We start from the raw sequence: 13,549 nt of genomic DNA on the forward strand, positions 1-13,549 counted from the left end.
CAATACATTAAACAAACCAATGAGTCACCCAATAAATCGTTTCCCCATTAAAACATAGAAATGGTTTATCATGCAATGGATAGTATGCTGACCACTTCTACTATCTGACAGATAGGACTCAACCAGTCTGTTTTATCATTACAATAGAACGTCACAAGGTCACCATCTCTGTGACTGCTAAGTGGCAGCAAGATTCAAGATAATCTATTAATTCAGCTAACACGCCAAGATCTAACAGCAATATGATGGGTCTCTTTCTGAGTTGATATTAAGAACTTATTAGTAGTAAGAAGATATTACAGATGGGTGTTGGTTACTACATCTCCATGACAACATGATTGTGTGGTTGTATCTGACATCAGTCAATGTCAATTTCTTAATAAATAAAACATTTCAAACAGTTAACGTAGTCTTACTGGCTGTTGTGTCAGAGAGGGTAAAGGAACTTTTTGGATGGCTTATCAAGGTATTGTGATTCATGTTGATTTGAGGAAGAAAAATGCTACAATGTGTCTGGTGGACAATTTGTGGTGTGCTTTCAGCTAGGGCTGTTACGTTGACCGTATTACCGCCACACCGGTAGTCACGGGTCATGACGGCAGTCAAATTCCACATGACCGTTTAGTACCGGTAATTAGGCTTCTCCTAACTGTTGCTGCTGATGATTATTAGTAACCTACCAAACTTGCTAACTGCCTGGTACTCAGCACTCTATTGTCCCTCTAATCATTCTGACATCAGTGCAAATGTAATCGAAAATCTAATCAAACACTTCATGAGAGCCCATGGGCTCATGTTGCTCAACATTTCTATAGGCTATGCAATTGTGTGAGAAACAAAGTTTTGATGGCCTTGATTAAAAAGAGAAGGATCCCATCAGCTTTCTATTGTTCTAGGGGAAGATCCTTTTCACCATAAAAAAATGCTATATTGTAATAAAAGCATAACATGCATAAACGCATTTTCGGTCACTTTTGAGAATGGTGTTTTCCCGCTAATTGATTGCATTTTGGAACATTTGCACTTATAGCCTACAGCCGTGTCTGCACTGCTGCGCTTATAATGTGAAGAAATAGCCTAATAGTTTATCAACATTTTAAGATAAACATTCTGATCTGTTGTGCCAGCCTCATTGATTTAAAAAAAAATAATTGATGCGAGTGGTTGTATTAATTTGGGATCTATCGCATCCCACAACTGTTCCAGACTATGTTTGGAATATTTATCTTGCACAGAACAAAGAACCTTTGTACTATGGGGGATAGTAGATTGACATAGGCTAGTGCTTTTGCTGTTCGTTAGGCCTACTCATCTTGTTGGCTGACAAAAAGTAAATGTGGACAGTTCTTCCAACATCTTCAATAGGAGCCTAAGAATTCGATAAGGACATGCGCAATTGCGTCCCCTATGTGTCCGTCGTCACTTGTAGCCTGTGAGAAGGACTGGATCAAGTGACGGGCATTGGCTAATAAGAATTGAGCTATCTGAGAGAGCCATGTGAGTGAGAAGTGCTTCAGAACATGCAGCCGGGAGAAGAGAAATATAATTATTATATTCAGCCCAAGGGCACAACGGCCACTGGTTGCAAAAGGCATGGATTTTTTTTAGGGGGCATTACAGCCACACAAAAGGGATGCTGCCGGGAAATTCGGGTCATTATCAAGTGCTTGTCAAAATGTGAATGAGAGACTGATGCAGAGAGAGACTGTGCAGCCCGTGCAAAAAAAACAAAGCAGAGCTCATGCCTTTCATGCAAAAATGTTCTAATAATCATTAGTGGCATCATGCAGCCTTAGAATGTATTAAAAGTCTAAACATATAGCCTAGCATTTGTATCACAACTAAAGTTGTATAAATAACTCTAAATTAAGCAAATAGGAGGACCTGTTTCTTTGTTAACCGTTCAACACAGAATAGCCGCATGTGCGCACTCCTTCAAATAATTTGGGGAAAATATCGTTTCTATTTTATTCAGCTTTGTTGAATTGTATTCTTCATACTATAAAATAATGCCATGCAATTCTAAGCTAAATGAACTAGTGTAGCTCACAGCCATTTGGCATAGCCAGATCAGGGCCTAACATAAGGACAACTCAGAGTATGCTGTTCTGTTCTTCTGAAATAGACAACATTTTATTCATATCATGTAATTATCAAATAATTGATTGTGATGGTGTAGGTTATATTAAATGGATATATTGGACTTTTTTTCAAATGTAGATAGTGGAAGCCAGGAGATGCTAAATGTGTTTGTTAATTAACAGTCAATTACCATGACACCGGAAGTTATTTGCTTGACAATCCCCGTCTGACAAAATTTCATGACCACCACAGCCCACTTTCAGCCCTAAACCCAGGAAGCCTTACACCTGCGAGCCTCCTCTGCCCCTGTTCCTTGTCAAATCATCTTATTGAATGGCTTCTGAAGTGCAGCCCTGCAGACAAACGCAGACCTCAAAGAAACAGTAAGTTGCCTGCTCACAAATCTAAGCAAATCTATTCTCAATGTACAGTTATTATTTTAAAGCAAGTTCATGGTTATACTTGTTATAATATATAATATATGCCAATTATCAGAGGCATTTTACTAAACGCTATGTACAGTAATGCGTGCATACTTGTTGCTTTTTTAAAATGAGAAATGAAAACGTAGACATAAAAATGTATATTTTGACTAAGGAAAATTCCACAAAAGAAAAGAACTAGAGAGAGAAAGTGGAGAGGGTTGGGGGAGGTCAACTGTCCCTTGCTGAAAAAAGTTGAGGGGGGGCCCATCATTGTGATGCAAATGTCAGAACCCCGTCTGCTGTTTGTGGGAGTTGTGTAGCTATGATTACAAACCAGGTGGAATGTAAAGAATGGCCCTGGTGACGTGAGAGTGAAAACAACTGAAAAACATTTCATTCCACAACAAGTTTTAACCTGTTGCTACTGAGAGCCAATCATGGGCAACTTTTTTTCTACCTGGTGAGACTTTCTCAGTAGCTTGGAGACAAAAGCCTACTTTGTGATTTCCAAACTGCACTGCCTGTGTCGACAACTTAACACTGTCTGCAAGACAAAACAGATTTACTGCACATGGACACTTGACATGGACACTTGTGGTGGCTGAGTTAACGGAGTTAACTGTAATAACAGAGGAAAAACTGCCCCTTTCTTATGTAGAAAACCACCACACTATTACTTCCCATGTACACATTAACAACTCCCCAAAGGTATTCATCTTCTGTGTGCCTCTGCTCTGTTCAGTGAATTCATGACATTTCTGACTGGAGGTTTTGCAAATCTCATTAAAAACAGAGTTAATGTCAGATAATCAAATGTACAGAGACCAGATGGCTCAGTAAGCACAGCAAGGACGAATTCCAATTTTAAATGCTCTTGGATCTTAACACCATAACTGTAAAAACAACAGTGATGACATCTACATAAATTAGGCACACTGCTGCTAGTGTGCCAACTATTGGCTTTTAAAATAGGATGCGAATCAAAAGTTACAAAAATAATTTAATGGATGATAACTCCAGTGTCCAAAAAAATGGGCCATATCAGCACCACACATTGATTGAGTTCTGGCAAATGCTCCAGCAGTGAACCATTGCCTGCAATCGAGAGTAGCCTACTCTGTCTTGATGACAATTCTTTGAAAAAATGATGTTCTTATGTTAACATTGTTGGTCTGAGTTTGTGGTCTGAGTTTGTGCAGACTCTCAATAACAGGCAGTGATTGGCCGGGTATTAGACTGAGCACCTCTCCTCAGGGCTGGACCTCATCCAGATTAGCTAAATACAGCATGAACACATACAGTGGACATTTGACGACCCCCCCCCACAGGGACCATTGCAGCTGCCCATTTGAGAGCTGCATTGTACCAGGGACGAGTCCCTTAAAACCTCAATATGGTATAGGGTTACTGTGGATACTGCTAAAATAATCACAAAAGCAGTGCCAAAGTGGATACTTAGGACAGGGGTCCATAGGAAGAGTACAGACAGGACTAAACCTGGACCACAGGCGGCAGTGGTGAATCACAGGTCACAGTGGCATTCATCGCTGGGAGGCACCGAAGCATGACCACAATCACAGGCTGCAGGCTGTGTCAATAATGAAGACACTGGCAGACCAAAATAAAATATATGTTGAAAGTTACCCAGTAAACTCTAACAGCATGTATTCTTTCAACTGATCCAAATGTTTTTTGTTGTTGCTTGAGCATGCCTTAAAAAGGTTTTTGATGTTTGTTGATTAAGAAGGCAACTCAAGAGGAAACATATCATTCTCAATGGAGCACAAGAAAGACCCACTTCCCAAAACACAATCAGTACAAAACCTCAGAATGGGTTTAACTAGTCAGTACCAGCTTCTTTCCATTCCGTATTACTCTCCTCTATTGAGCACCTTTTCCACTTGACCTGCTTCTGCAAGCCAAAACTATGTACACCCGCCACATCCAGGGAGATGAAAATAACTTGATTAAAAACACTGACTTTTAAAAGAATAACACGTTACCCTCTGGCCCACCCCATCCACTCTCTTTCCATGACTTTGGGTGTATTTATATATCAAGTTGCCATGTAAACATAACAGCAGCATGATCAGATTCTGGCTGCATGGTGGTTCAGGGACATTATTTCTTTGTAGACCAATCAAAGCTAGATTCTTTCAGAAGTACCCTAATTTGTCAAAACAAGTGCAGTAATCCCTTAAACATTGATTTTATCCTTACTCAAGATCAGGGTGCATTAGTAAAATAAGGATTAGACTGCAAGAAACTTAATTTTGAAGGAAACTTTATGAGCACAGTCCCTATAGGCCTATTTAGTGGAGTAGCAGGCTAACAACCTTCAACAAAAGACCCATTAACAGATGGCACTCAAAAAGCCACCATCAACCTAACTCTCATAAATATACAGGCTGGCTAATGAAAATACACAAAATATACTCCCCATTTCAGATGAAAGGAAACAGGTATTGGGCTTCATCAATAATACATCTCAACATGAATCATTCAGTTCTCTGCCTGGGAAGAGGCATCCTATGTGGAAGTGCACCTGTGACGGTGTATTCCATTACCAGAAAACAGATATTTTAATTAAAATAGTTAATTAAAAGAGTGCATTTTTATGCGACAAAGATTATTAAGAACTGTTGCCAACTACAGCAAACAGGTCTCACAAAGGAGCGTCTGACAGCTGTCATTTGATCAGGGTGAACTCAGTGGGGTCTAGAGACCCCCCCAAAAATGTTTTTGAAAGGCACCTCAACCAAACTGCATACAAATTGTCAGTGGAGACAAATTATTTGACAAGAAATTAATGCAAAATAAGAGTAGAGAGAAGGGCTTCGCTGTAGTCATTGCATTAACCACTTCCGTGCCTATTATCCTCATGGTTTTCACTAGTATGGGCACTCGGCTCTAAAGATAAGTATAAAGCGCAGCACACCTAATGAGAACTAACACCAGGACAATATATATATTTTTTTAACTAGGCAAGTCAGTTAAGAACAAATTTTTATTTACAATGACGACCTACCAGGGAACAGTGGGTTAACTGCCTTGTTCAGGGGCAGAAAGACAGATTTTTATCATGTCAGCTTTGGGATTTAATCCAGCAACCTTTTGGTTACTGGCCCAAAACTCTAACCACTAGGCGACCTGCCGCCCCAAAATGTCACTATCTTGGATAGAACTCATCAACTGCCCTGGCTCTGTTAAACAAGTGTAACATCACCGTGGAAATTGGTGATGAACTGTTCCTAGAAAATTGGACTGAGGTCAGACAAGCAGAGTCAAGATGTTAAAGTCAATGTCTCCTGATGTCCATCTGATTCTTTGAGTTTAGGGTTCCACAATTAGCTGAATGGTATAATAAATAATAATAAATAATAAGTATATTTGTTTCAAAGGTGTGATGTCTCAAATTTTACATGGGATAACTATATTAAACCACTAAAAATAATTAGCCACTATTTAGAAAATAACCACTGAGGAGGAATAACTATCATAGCACCACCTAGCTGTTACATCTTTTTGGTAATCGTAGGTGTAGAAAATTGGGAAATATTTGTAGTTAGCTAAGAATATGATTCGGTAATTGCATTACTATTGGTTATTAACGTGTTATAGTAGAATTACTATTTGCCTTGGCTTAGCCTACTTACAGCGGTCCAATCAGCTTTTACACAGCCTCCTACTAAAAGAAAAAAGCATGCCTAATAAACTGTTCCATCAATGCACCCCTTTCCCAAAACGAGATCGACACGAGTGGCACCCTGAATGTGATATAACCAGTAAGCTGGCAAGCTTTCCGTTTGTTGTTGTGTAACAGGATAGTTAATAAACATGGCTAGCAAATAACGACTACTCACTGTTAGTGAGCTATTGGAGATGAGCTCGCGCCACTGTTACATGTTTAAAAAGTAGAACGAGTAACGACTGAATATTTAATTCAGCTAACACGTCGAAATTTAACAGCACTATAATGGGTCTCTTCATGAGTTAATATTAATAACGTATATCAAAGTTAGTAATCAGATATTAGAGATGGGTGTTGGTAAAAACATAATAATTGTCTGCCCAATTTTGGAATAGATAGGCTTAGCTATTTAAGGTAGACTAATGCCTATGTTACCTGACCCAGCTGGCAGCTAGCTAATGTTGGCTAAATCGGTTGGCTCTGCGATAAATAGTTAGTACAGTAGGTGAATGAATTTGTGGGTACCATGAATAATCGAGCTAACTTAGCTAAATTGAGTTAGGCAAAATTTCAGCAAGTTGTCAGTCACATCCACGAAGTAAAATTCTACAAAATGTTAATGTTATGAGCTCTTTTAGCTAACGTTAGCTATCTACTGTACAACTTGTAGCTAACTAGCTTGGCAGCTTCAGAGCAGGCATATTATAGCAGAATAAACCGACAATTAAATTATGCACACAACCTGGCACAAGGTTTAAACCCGTGTATAAAAATTGAAAAATGTGTACAAATATGGAACTAACTTAGCTAAATAGTTAGCAATACGATAGTTAACTTGCTGGTAAACTTATAGAAATGGCAGACAAACAATCGCGTTGAATGGAGTAAACGACATTAGCTTAGTTAACTGGCTAGTTAACGTTTAGGTAGCTGCTTGACAGAAGATTCGTGGGGTGGATGTGACGAAGGGAAAGTAACGTTATCTACTACGGTATGAAAGAGAGATTGGTGTGCATTCAATACCACAGTATCATTATCCCAAATTAGAATAAATGTATCGTCTCAACTCCGTAAAGATATATTCACCTTTGCCTTGTATAAGTTCTGCCCTGGCTGTGCTCTCTTTCCCCTCTCTCACTTGCTCGTTGAGTTCCAGTTGCTTCTGCTGCTGCTGTTGCTGAGTGTTGCACCCGTTGGTAAGTAACTGTCTCCACGGCTACAGTCACTATGGCGTGCGGGGGTCTCGAGGCAACTGTTGCTACCCTTTCCTTCATACGTCAGTCGCAAAAAAAATAAAAAACGAGGGCGGAAATACTGCATTGACTCCGCCCACTAAGGCAATCGACCACTAGACCACAAGAGGGCGCTATGACCATGTTAATCTCTGGTAAAGCTACAAACGTTTACATTTGGTCACGAATTTCAGATATATGTGTGAAGGATCCAGCAATCTGCAGATTGTGCCATTTGTTTCTTGTAACAATTCACATAATTTATAAAACATCTATGGTAATTCATTCATTGGGTATTGCCAGAGCTAGAGAGTAGAAGTCTATACCACAAGAAAGTTCATGTGCAGCTGTTGATGTCAAATAAAATAAAATTTTATTGGTCACATACTCATGGTTAGCAGATGTTGATGCGAGTGTAGCGAAATGTTTGTGCTTCTAGTTCCAGTAATATCTAACAAGTACTCTAACAATTCCCCAACAACTACCTAATACACACAAATCTAAAGCAACGAATGAGAATATGTACATATAAAGAGGTGAATGAGAATATGTACATATATATGTACATATAAGTATATGGATGAGTGAATGATGTCAATGAATTCTGAAGAAAAAAGCATCTATTGCTTAAAGGTCAACACAAAAAAATAATCAACAATAATGCTGTTATCAGTCATGTGTGTAATAAATATAAATGTAACCTCTAGTCTAAATAGGACATTGCCAGCCCATAGGTTTTCCATAACTGCTAGTGCCTCTCAATATGGTCCTCTTCCAGTCATTGCTACTTTTTTACTAGGCAAGTCGGTTAAGAACAAATTCTTATTTTCATTGACGGCAGGTAAGGGGCAGAACGATACATTTTTACCTTGTCAACTCCGTGATTTGCAACCTTCCGGTTACTGGCCCAACGCTCTAACCACAAGACTACCTGTACTGTCAACCCTAATTTCACCTGGGTTTTAAAACACGAATTTTCTCCACATAGACCAATATGTTAGTACAGTCAAAATAAATCAGATACATATCTTTCAGTTTCAAGTTACATGACCGAATGAAACTCCGCCACGTCACATTCTCCTCACGAAGAATCAGTACGCGCACACTTGAAGCTCAGGGAAGTGAACGTGTCTCTATTCCCTAATCAACAACTTCAGCGCCAAAGTTTGCAACGCTGAAGTTACCTGCAGGAAACGGTTGATTGTGTTGTATTGGCGGTAAGGGCTAACATTATCAAACATTATTTTCGTAGACTTACTAGCTAATAATTTTTGGAAACACAAGTTAACTAACGATATCGTGTTGAACGCGTGATGCTGACTCAGAAATTGTGTGGCGAACGTTACTATAGCTGGCTAGTTTACCAAGTGGTAGTTACAGAGAGAAGCTACAGTATTTGTTCACTATGGTGCTCTTAATTGAAATGGAATATCTTAATTGAAACGGGGATATTTAAACTTTGAAGCTAATTTGGTTAACCTTAGCTACAATTAGCCACTGTTCTAGGTAACGTTACTTTTGTTTGCACGCGACGGCTGGCTTGACAGCCTTTGCTAACGTTAGCTAATCAGCTAGGTACTGGTAGAAGAGATATTCGTGGAATTTCTATTCAGGCTTTGCCGGTAGTTCAGCCAGTTAACCAACAGCGAGTAGATGCGTGCCATTCTAGTGTTGGGAAGCTACTCTGAAAATGTATAGTTGACCAAGCAATCAATTACTTCACACTGGAAGTTAAGCTTCATTAAAGCTACCCTTAAATTAAAGCTACCCTTAACAAAACTATAGTTAACTAAAGTTACTTTGAGAAAGTAGTTCACTACATCAAACTACTTCGTGAGAAATGATCATATCTAAGTCTGAACTATAATAAATTGCATACATTGAACACTCTGGAATTGGATGTTAACAGAAGTAAAAAGTCATTAACTACTGAAAACACTACCATGAGTTGAATTTAGGTCAACTACCACCAAGCTACAGTGAAATGTAGTTACATTTCTAGTTGGAACTAAATGTAGTTCACTCAACACTGCAAACTAGTTGCTTTCAGTTCATAACCCCCACCCCCCCCAAAAAAAAATCCGGGGCAAATGTAAAAGGTGGGCATTAGGGGGCCTGGCATGCCCTACCATATTTAAATATTGGTTGTTTATTTACATGACAGAGAGGGGCACAGACAGAATCATCAATCGCACGTTCGCACGTAATGCATCTGAGCAATCGAAACAGCGCCCCTCTGTCTCAGTATGTGTAGGCCATGTGTAATGCTGTCTGGCCAAAAAGAGTATGGCATGTCTTACTCTTGGTCAGACCGCATCAGATACATGGGCTACATATAGGGCTTTCCAACCCTGTTCCTGGAGAGCTACTGTCCTGTAGGTTTGAACCTACAGGAGGGTCACATTAACAGGTAATACATTGTTACGGTTAAATTACATGTATTTACTATAAAACCCATTTAAATGTGTGCACGCAACTGCGTGGAGGTTTCAGGGCTGCCTTGCAAAACTAAAAGTCCCAGTAAGCAAAATTTGGTTGAAAAGGTGTTTTTAAAATACATTTTCCCACTCGTTGAAAATAAGTATTTTCCGGATTTACTGAGGTGCAGCCCCCTCTGTGGTAAGCCTACTGTTTGTAAAACACCAACAAAAAGGTGTTTTAAATCAAATCAAATGTATTTATATAGCCCTTCGTACATCAGCTGATATCTCAAAGTGCTGTACAGAAACCCAGCCTAAAACCCCAAACAGCAAGCAATGCAGGTGTAGAAGCACGGTGGCTAGGAAAAACTCCCTAGAAAGGCCAAAACCTAGGAAGAAACCTAGAGAGGAACCAGGCTATGTGGGGTGGCCAGTCCTCTTCTGGCTGTGCCGGGTGGAGATTATAACAGAACATGGCCAAGATGTTCAAATGTTCATAAATGATCAGCATGTTCGAATAATAAGAAGGCAGAACAGTTGAAACTGGAGCAGCAGCATGGCCAGGTGGACTGGGGACAGCAAGGAGTCATCATGTCAGGTAATCCTGGGGCATGGTCCTAGGGCTCAGGTCCTCCGAGAGAGAAGGAGAGAATTAGAGAACGCACACTTAGATTCACACAGGACACCGAATAGGGTTTTAGGAATTTAGGGTATATTTGTTGTTAGAGGTGCGTCTTGGTCAGTTTAGCCATAGGCCTAATCCTTTAATGAGCGGGCCGGCCGTGAGCATCTTCATTCTCCTGTGACTGATTGTTCGTCCCTCAAAGTAGGGTGCATATACTGTAGTCCTAGCAGGCTGTCACCTTGCACAGTTCTATGTAAATTAGGGCTGACCCCATGTAGTTGATTATTTGGTCGATAGGCTGTTTGCTCTCCCTTTCGATAACCACTCTGCACGAAAGGGAAAATGTAATGCTCTGACCAGTGGAAGTGTCATAATATACCTGATTTCTACTTTGCACAAATAGCCTACAGCTGTGTCTGTCCCAAACTCACTGAAAACTGAGGGAGTGTCTAGACTTGACAGTTCATGCAGGTTTAGTATTCTGATCATGGAGTTACTGACACGTCGTGCATCTAAACCTACATTTAAATGTGTCTGGATTCCCTTTTCCTGCACTATAATCAAAAGCCAGTATGCACTCTACAAACAGTGGAATAGGCACTAGCCAGCTAAACTCTGTAGCTAGCAAGCAACGCTAAAAGGGATTGCAAATGGGTTAGCATAGCTCTTGCCAAACACAAAATAGCAAACAGGTTCCTAACACGCTAGGAATGTATTTCTTCCAAAGTTCTAATGAAAAGGTGCCTCTCGGTCCTAAAACACAAGTTTTCTGGAGACTTGTGCGAGGAGTGCTGATGTCACCTGCTGTATGCGCTTTCATTAGCCCGATTGCATCCAGACTGAGGAGAAATCCATACACAATGCATCCCTGACCACCACCTGAAGTGGTCAGCCAGATCTGAACACGATCAGACCACAAAGCGACCCCTCCTTTTCAATGAGATCTTTGTGTTCTGATAGCAGGAGTCGCATGTAAGTGTCGAGTGTAGACACAACCTTAGGCCCCAGAATATTTTATACAATGTTCCAAGTTTGCTAGCTTTCAGGCCAGACACAGTTGATAGATGATCCAATGTTTCAAGTTCGTTGCAGACAGGCCATGCGTAGCCAGTGTGGTGTTAGAGGATATTTATTTTTCAGGCTATTTTCTACCTACAGGCTGCAATATTTTTCTTTGTTGGCTTTATGTAGGCAAATTTTACATAGATGCCAATAGAAGGTACTTTTAGATTTGTATAATGTTCATTTAGAAATAATTTAGACTATTTTTTATTGTTAAGATCCAAAGACTATTATAAATTAACTGGTACCATGAAAATGTTCATATGAAAATTATAACTATCACGCAGATCAGCATAAATGGTAAGATAAATTGCCGACCCCTGGTGTAGCCTGTTACCGGCAACTTCAGGAGCTTAACTGCAGAATCTGTGAAGGCCAGCAGGAGGGGGAGGGTCGGGAACCTTTTCTTTTTCTTCTGGTTAGGCTATCTTGAGTCCTTTGTCTTGCATATTTAATCAAACAGTGTGCTTAAAGCATCAGCCAAGCTCAGGTTATATATATATTTTTATTAAAATAAAGTGTGTATATGTGTGTGTGTGTGTGTGTGTGTATGTATATATATATATATATTTATTTATTATACACACATACATATAAGTATTATACACATACATATATGTATGTTATACACACACACACACACACACACACACACTTGAAGTCAGAAGTTTAACACACTTAGGTTGGAGTCATTAAAACTCGTCTTTCAACCACTCCACAAATTTCTTGTTCATAAACTATAGTTTTGTCAAGTTGGTTAGGACATCTTCTTTGTGCATGACACAAGTAATTTTTCCAATTGTTTACAGATTATTTCACTTATAATTGACTATCACAATTCCAGTGGGTCAGAAGTTTACATACACCAAGTTGACTGTACCTTTAACCTCTAGTGACACCCCATCCCATGAACGGGACCGTTAGCACTAATTAGCATAACGCAACGGACATAAATCTTCCTAGAAAATATTCCTATTCATGAAAATCGCAAGTGAAATATATTGGAACACAGCTTAGCCTTTTGTTAATCACCCTGTCATCTCAGATTTTCAAAATATGCTTTACAGCCAAAGCTAGACAAGTATTTGTGTAAGTTTATCGATAGCCTAGCATAGCATTATGCCTTGCTAGCAGCAGGCAACCTTGTTACAAATCAGAAAAGCAATCAAATTAAATTGTTTACCTTTGATGAACTTCGGATGTTTTCAATCACGAGACTCCCAGGTAGATAGCCAAAGTTCATTTTTTCCCAAAATATTATTTTTGTAGGCGAAATAGCTCCGTTTGTCCTTCACGTTTGGCTGAGAAATCGACTGGAAATTGCGGTCACGACAACGCCGAGAAATATTCCAAATTAGCTCCATAATATCGACAGAAACATGGCAAACGTTGTTTATAATCAATCCTCAAGGTGTTTTTCAAATATCTATTCGATAATAATATCAACCAGGACAATTGGTTTCTCAGTAGAAGCGATTGGAATAATGGCTACCTCTGTATTTTACGCGAGAATCTTTCCGGGAGCATCAGGTGACCACTTGCGCAATGAAGCCGCCTACGGGTATTCTTCAACATAAATGCTTAAGTCTGCGTCACAATGCTGTAGACACCTTGGGGAATACGTAGAAAGCGTAATATGGTTGATAGGGCATTCACAGCTCAATAGGGACGCATCGGAACGCAGGGCTTTCAAAAGATGAGTCACTTCCGGATTGGATTTTTCTCAGGCTTTCGCCTGTAACATCAGTTCTGTTATACTCACAGACAATATTTTTACAGTTTGGAAACTTTAGTGTTTTCTATCCTAAGCTGTCAATTATGCATATTCTAGCATCTTGTCCTGACAAAATATCCCATTTAATTTGGGAACGTTATTCTTCCAAAAATGAAAATACTGCCCCCTAGTACCAACAGGTTAAACAGCTTGGAAAATTCCAGAAAATGTCATGGCTTTAGAAGATTCTGATAAGCTAATTGACATCATTTGAGTCAATTGGAGGTGTACCTGTGGA

The 13,549-nt window shown here is 39.6% G+C and overlaps 2 protein-coding genes across 3 annotated transcripts in view; one reads left to right on the forward strand and one right to left on the reverse strand.

The window, feature by feature from the left end:
• LOC109897902 (DNA-binding protein RFX2-like) overlaps positions 1-7,450 on the reverse strand; it is a 63,306-nt gene extending 55,856 nt beyond the window's left edge. For both annotated transcript variants that reach the window (XM_020492554.2, XM_020492553.2), the window contains exon 1: positions 7,285-7,450. The gene's annotated coding sequence lies outside the window, so the exon portion shown is untranslated. The remainder of the gene's footprint in view (positions 1-7,284) is intronic.
• An 888-nt stretch (positions 7,451-8,338) lies between these two features.
• LOC109897903 (long-chain-fatty-acid--CoA ligase ACSBG2-like) overlaps positions 8,339-13,549 on the forward strand; it is a 56,542-nt gene continuing 51,331 nt past the window's right edge. Inside the window, exon 1 of the mRNA XM_020492557.2 lies at positions 8,339-8,647. The gene's annotated coding sequence lies outside the window, so the exon portion shown is untranslated. The remainder of the gene's footprint in view (positions 8,648-13,549) is intronic.

The sequence above is a fragment of the Oncorhynchus kisutch genome, linkage group LG10, assembly GCF_002021735.2.
Source record: "Oncorhynchus kisutch isolate 150728-3 linkage group LG10, Okis_V2, whole genome shotgun sequence".
NCBI lineage: Eukaryota > Metazoa > Chordata > Actinopteri > Salmoniformes > Salmonidae > Oncorhynchus > Oncorhynchus kisutch.